This window comes from Zingiber officinale, chromosome 6A (genome assembly GCF_018446385.1).
Source record: "Zingiber officinale cultivar Zhangliang chromosome 6A, Zo_v1.1, whole genome shotgun sequence".
Taxonomy (NCBI): domain Eukaryota; kingdom Viridiplantae; phylum Streptophyta; class Magnoliopsida; order Zingiberales; family Zingiberaceae; genus Zingiber; species Zingiber officinale.
In genome coordinates, this window is record NC_055997.1 from 68,565,367 (window position 1) to 68,572,873 (window position 7,507).

At 36.7% G+C, this 7,507-nt stretch overlaps 1 pseudogene; it reads left to right on the forward strand.

Annotated features, from left to right (window-relative positions):
• The first annotated feature begins 3,651 nt into the window (after window positions 1–3,651).
• On the forward strand, window positions 3,652–7,207 carry LOC121996493 (annotated as a pseudogene).
• The last annotated feature ends 300 nt before the right edge of the window (window positions 7,208–7,507 follow it).

Sequence of the window (7,507 nt, forward strand, 5' to 3'; positions counted from 1 at the left end):
AGACATTGATTACAAGGAGACTTTCTCACTTGTGTCGACGAAAGAATCCCTTAGGTTAGTCATGACACTTGTAGCTCATTATAATTTAGAGCTACACCAAATAGACGTAAAGACTACATTCCTCAATGGAGACATAGAGGAGTCTATATATGTGCTGCAACCAGATAACTTTGAGTCTAAGGACTCAAAGCACCTAGTATGTAAATTAAAGAAGTTCATTTATGGTTTAAAGCAGGCATCTTGTCAGTGGTACTAGAAATTTGATCAAGTAGTTATCTTATTTGGATTTAAAGAGAATCTCGTCGATCAGTGCATATATATCAAGTTCAATGGAAGCAAGTATATTATACTTGTCTTGTACATGAACGATATATTGCTTGCGAGCAATAATAAGGGTCTGCTGCATCAAATCAAGTTATTTCGATCTGATAATTTTGAAATGAAAGATCTTGGTGAAGCATCTTTTGTTTTAGACATACAGATTTATCATGATCGTTCAACAGGTATTCTTGAACTTTCACAACAGACCTATATTAAAAAGGTGCTTATAAGGTATGGTATGCAGAACTGTACACCTAGTGACACACTTGTGTCAAGAGGTGACAAGTTTAACCTGCAGCAGTGTCCACGGCTTGAACTTGAAATAAAGGAGATGAAACAATTCTCATATGCGTCAGCAGTGGGAAGTCTCATGTATGCACAACTATGTACTCGATCAGATATAACATTTATAGTGGGGATGCTAGGCAGATATATAAGTAACCTAGGACCATCATACTGGAAAGTGGTAAAGAGAGTATTGCGATATTTGCAAAGAACTAAAAGGCATATGCTCACGTATCGGAGATCAGATCATCTGAGGTGATTGGATATTCAGACTCCGATTTTACTGCATACTTGGATAGCAAGAGATCTACTTTCGGCTATATTTTCATTCTTGCTGGAGGGGCTATATCTTGGAAGAGCATCATGCAGACACTAATAGCCACTTCTACTTGAGGCAGAATTGGTAGCATGCTACGAAGCATCTAATCACAGGATTTAACTGCGAAACTTCATCACAACATTACAGATCGTTGATGGCATTGACAGGTCACTAAAGATCTACTGTGATAATAAAGTTGTAAAACTTTATGCCATGCACAATGACAGTTTGTCAAATCCCAAACACATCGACATCAAGTTTCTAGCGGTTAAAAAAAAAGTTCAGAGTAGTCAGATTATGGTAGAGCACATCAGCACAGATTCCATGTTGCCCGATCCACTCGCTAAAGGCTTGGTACCTAAGGTATTTCATGTGCATGTTGTGGATATGGGAGTCCTTATGGAAGAAGAACTCATCTAGTGGGAGTTTGTAATTATCTTATTGCTCTATATTCGATAATAATGACAAATATTTTATTTTGATTATTGTATGTACTTAAAATTCAAAATATTAATGGAAATTTATATGTTTGTTTGACACTTTGACTGTGATATCATCATTTACTACTGCTGTTTAGCATTTGGTGTTTGTAAATATGATATAAATTTCTTTTTGAATTATAAAATTGATCATGATTTGCTATTGCAGTTTAGCATAAAGTATTTCGCAAATATAATCTGACCTCTTTTGAGGTCATCTTAGGACCAATAGAAGATTGACATGTACTAATCACATTTTATGTAATTTTCACTCGACACATCTACATCTTGATCTATATCATTAATGACATTGGTATTGTGATTACTGTTGGGGCTTGTTACGATCATATACAGTAACTATGACCTCTTTAGTCCTATACCAATGAAGTTAATGGACCAGATTGTTTATAAGGGCATTCTATACCCATAAAGTTTGATATCAACTAAAGTTTTACTTGCATTTCATATACAACTCACAAATAGCCTAAGTGGGAGATTGTTGGTTATAATATCTAGTTGGTGGATTTAATTGTAAGTTGTGCATATGTGTACAAACCGAACCCATTAAAGTGATCTAACTTAGGCTTATTGGGTTTCAGTTGTTGGATGTAGACCTTGTATATGAAGAACCTATAGTCTCACATCTATTATTATCTATATGTTGATAATAGATGTTCAGTATGTATATGGACTTATAGTTCCGCATCTATTATTATCTATGGGCTGATAATAGATGTCCACTATATATAGGATTTGTCCCCAAGGATTTAGAGGAAAATTTTTTACAGAACTTTTGATTGTCCATTGACCTAAAGCTTTTTGACGCCATCACTCCTAAGCCCCTTGAAAGACCTTCCATTTCTTTCTGCCACATCTTCTTCCACGGGGATTATTTTTGGACGATGCTAAAGATAAGGATAACTCTTCAATTAGGTTCCTTGTCATATTTGTTTATGTATATATTTTTTTCTTATGTCATGTTTTTGATAAAATAAAGATTCATGCTCACATATTCTTATTTTTTCTATTTGAATTCTTATTTTGATTATCTAGAATTCATGAGGCATAGGTTTTATAAGAACTATCATATATTTTATTGAAATACAAAAACATACATAGAGCACAAATAGGAAATTTACAAACTAAATTACAATAAAATATAAATTACCATAATTATAATATTTACAATTTCAAATTTAAATCATAATCAGATCTTTGTATATGATTCTCTAATATGCCCCCGCAAGATGTAGCTTTGGGAAGAGAGACCAATCTTGCTCATTAACTGTTGGAAGTGTATGCAAAGTAATGGCTTGGTGAAAGCATCTACTAGTTTATCCTCAAAAGACACATGAGAACTTGGAAATCACCATTCTAAACTTATTCATGAATGATGTGATAGTCGAGAGCCGCATGCTTCATACAAGAGTAGAACATTGAATTAGAGCAGAGATTAGTGGCACCTAGATTGTCATAGTAGATGATTGGCTTTTGGGATGGAGAGAAGCCAAGCTCACCGAGAAGAGAAGACAACCAACTTAGTTCGACAGCTGTGGCCACAATAGAGCGATATTCTACTTCAATAGAGGATCAAGCAAAGTACATTGTTTATTCGAGCTCTAGGAAAGATGGTTTCATCCAAGATAGGCAATATACACTACAACAAAAATGTTAAACGACAACACCACAAAGACAACGATTTTAAAAGAAACTGTTGTAAATTTGGTAAAAGACAGCGGTTTTAGATAAAACCATTGTCTTTGAGCTTTCATAAAATACAAAAGTTAACAGTTTTGTGGAAACCGTTGTCGTTGAGCAATTTTTTTTTTAAATCAACAACGCATTTTACAACGGTTATCCAAAACCGTTGTCTTTAAGCGCTTTTTTAGGGGTTTCGACAACAGTTTTATAAACCGTTGTCTTTGACTTTATTCTTTCGGTGTTTTTCCCTCTCTCTGAAAAATTTTTGACGCCGTGTTTTCCGCCTTAGCCTTCCTGAACCCTTCTTATCCGTTTTTATTTTCCTCTCTCCAAACGATCTCTTTACGCTCCTGCTGCCAAAAACCTAAGCATCTTCATTCAACCCCTCTCCGGCGAACCCCTCTCCACAAATTTTTAAGTGGAGAGAGGAGGTGGAGGAAGGTGATGAGTTTGTTCACCGGAACACACGCCAATGACGGGAACTCGCCGAACCTTGTTTGCTAGCTTGACTGTGTCTAAGGCATGGTCGATGCTCTCTCTTTTGTCCGGTGGAAGTGTTATCAGGTTCATGTCTCCCTTCGCCTCTTTCCTCTGCTTACTCGTTAGGGTTTCATCTTACCTGCTTCTTGATGAGGATGTTGTAGTCGAGATCTCCGAACACGAACTCGTCATCATTGTGGAGGAGTTTGGGTGCTTTCTGGCCAGGGTGTACTTAAAATGTGAGGTACCTAATCGATGAAAAATAAATTAAAATCTGCATCTTTTGGCATAAACTTTGACGTTTACTGGGATAAAATGGTGGCTTTGTTTCTCGGCAGTTGTTTCTAGCATACTAGTATGCAACGAAAGAATAACCAAGGTTCGGTGTGATCTTGGGTTACAATAACTTTTTTACATATACTTTTAAATTAGGTGGTGGCGGCCGGGGGAAGGAGAAGGAGAAGGAGAAGGAGGAGGTGCAGCATGGGTGCCGCACGGCGCACAACATGTCATCGTCGTCGCTGCGGAAAAAGTCAGACTTGTCTCTGGTGTCGAAGGTGCGCTGGGGATTGGTCAGGGACCTGCTCGCCAACCTGCAGGAGATATTCCTCGGCACCAAGCTCTTCATCCTCTTCCCTGCCATCCCTCTCGCCGTCGCCGCCAACTACTTCCATTTCGGACGTGTATGTTTCTTTAATTGATCGATAAATCCTTTTTAGCTGATGTGCTTGGCATGTGTTTGTTGAAATTCCCCTCTGGAATTTTTAATTGTTTTGCTGCTGGAGTTTGAATAAGACATGGTCGGTGGCTGTTAAGACGTCAAGGAGTTATTGTTTAGCACTGATAAATTATTATTTTGACTGTTTGAGAAACAGGAATGGCTGTTTGCTTTGAGTTTGCTTGGCCTCACTCCACTTGCTGAGCGAGTCAGCTTTCTCACGGAGTATACTCTCGCTTCGTTTCTGATCTTTATCTTTTCCTGTAGTATTATAAACTGTTCTATAATGTTTACTCGATCCGTAATAACCTTTTCTTTCTTGATTGGCGTTGGTAGACAGATTGCCTTTTATACTGGTCCAACTGGTGAGCACACACACGTAGTTCTTCTTGTTTAATTATTTCTTACTCCTTTTTTTTTTTTTATGTTTGTCACTGAATTTGTATAAGCTGCGGTTCTTATGCTACAGTCGGTGGACTATTCAATGCTACATGTGGGAATGCCACAGAGCTTATTATAGCTCTTTTTGCCTTGCAAAAAAGGAAGATTGAGGTGGTCAAGTGTTCCTTGGTTGGATCCATCTTGTCCAATCTTTTATTTGTCCTCGGGACCTCTCTTTTCTTTGGTGGCCTGGCCAACCTACGCATGGAACAACTCTTCGAACGAGTAAGCTATCACAGATTAATTAGCTGCTATTTAGTTGGACATGATTATAACGAATTAATCTTTTCCATTAATTCTGCAGAAGCAAGTTGACGTGAACACTGGTCTTCTACTCTTCGGTGCACTTTGCCACATCCTGATGTTGTTGCTCAGATATCCTATCAACTCAGGTGACAAAACGGTGGACAGCACAGCTTCATATATCCATGATCTTGGCCTTATCGAGAGCTTGCATCATCATCATGCTCCTTGGCTATCTTGCTTACCTCTTCTTCCAGCTAAAGACCCATCGCCGACTTTTTAAATCACAAGAGGTGAAAGAATAAAGAGTGAATTAGTAGAATTAGTGAATGGAAATGCAACAATTAAATTAGAAACACAATCTTTACAAGTGTAGAATTTCGTCCAAAATAAAAGTGATGAACTTTATTCTCTTAATTTCGATGAATAAATGCAGGAGAAAGAAGACGACGTCAATGATGATGTGGTAACTGAAGATAAGCCAGTGATTGGATTTGCAAGCGCGATGGTTTGGTTGGCAGCCATGGCCATTATGATTTCCTTGTTATCTGAGTATGTTGTAGAAACCATTGAGGTATATTTTTGATCTCTCATGATCTGTATTGCTTAATTTCAAAAATATATAAATCCTATCCTACCTAACTTGACCAACCAATAGCCTTAATCATAGTGTGTTTTCTTTGTTGAAAGCTTCAATTCAAACATCATTGAGTAATATGTTTACATTTAGCTTTAATCATTCAAACCTCCATCGATGATGCATTTTGGCTTGCAACTATCCATTTAGGCGGTTTTACATTCATGGGGACTATCTGTGAACTTTATTAGCATCAACTTGCTTCCAATAGTTGGAAATGCAGCAGAACATGCTGGTGCCATTATCTTCGCTTTCAAGAACAAGCTGGTAGAGTCTTTACTCACATTGTATAGTTTAACTATGTAATTGTATGAGTAACTGAAGTTTAATTGTTGAACTCGCACAGGATATTACTCTTGGTGTTTCCCTTGGTTCAACAACCCAGATCTCCATGTTTGTTGTAAGGATTTAGTTTGATGTAGCTTTGAAATGAAATGTTGTGTATATGTTAAAGAATAGCTTACAATGTGATAATTTGCCCTTTTAAGGTTCCATTATGTGTTATGGTGGCTTGGATAATGGGAATCAAGATGGATCTTAATCTTAATCTGTTAGAAACTGGCTCATTGATCATGGCAATACTAGTAATAGCATTCACGTTACAGGTAACTCGTTGGGGTATGCTTGTTAGTTACACTAACTTCTGTTGTTGTTTTTCAGTTATTTTGAAATGCTAGGATTCAACCAAAATTCTTCTTGCAAGACTCAACTAATGGTACTTTTAAAGGATGAAACTTCACATTACTTAAAGGGGCTTGTTCCCTTGCTGTGCTACTTGGCAATTGGTGCATGCTTCTTTGTTTTCAAATCCCCACTTGAGTAAGTCTCAAAAAAATTAAGTCTCCTTCTTAAGTGCATCTTTTTATCATTATGGTTCAAATTTATGAATTCTCATGTAAATTTAACTGACGAATACATGAAGGCATCAGCCAACGAGTTCCATAACCAGAACAGCTGCAGTGACTGTGGCCTAGCTAATAGTTAGTAAAAAATGGTAAAATATTCTTCATAATTACCCATTAATTTCCTACTTGTTGGCTTTACTCTTGAATTCAGCACGTACTTGCTTGCAGAGCAGGAGCTGGCGAATTGCTGCTTCAACCAAACCATGTTCCCCTGAACAAATTGAGTCTTACAATAACTTTTTTACATATACTTTTAATTTGAGTTTTGCTTAGTTGTTTTCGTTTACCTCATGACAGGTGAAACTGAGACGGTTTAGTCCTCGTAAGACTACTCTACTGTTTGTTATACGAGATAAAACAAGGGTGAGTATTTTCATATGTGCATTTTTCAGCTTCCGTATTGGAGACACCTAATCCAACGAAAATGAGTATTCATGTGCATTTTTTATAAGTCGAGTTCTCCTGGTGCCTTATCAAAGGGGTGGAAAGATTGGACTTTTTGATGGAGCTGGTGTGGGAAGACTGGATTTATTATGGAATTGATGATCAACAATGTTGGAAAAGGTTGACATGGAAGAATCAACAAGTGAGAAAGAGGAGTCCAATGAAATTCTACAAGTTGAAGATTGTAATGAGGCTTGGGTTGACAATAATTACTTGCAATCCTACATGGCATGAACCACCATCACAAGTTTCTAATCTTTTGACTATTGTTCATTAGTTGTAAATGAAGTTTATTCGTTTATTTGTATTGAGATAAATTTTATTTGAATATTAGACATGTTTCTTCTTTTGTGATTGTAATTCTTGTATAAGTAACATTTTGAATGACATTGATATGGAAAATATTCTTTCTTTTGTGATTATGATTCTTTATTATATATTTATATTGAAATATGATATATTGGTATTAAAGATAATAATTTAAAAGATAACGATTTAAAACTGTTGTTGTTGTCTATCACCTTCAAAGACAAC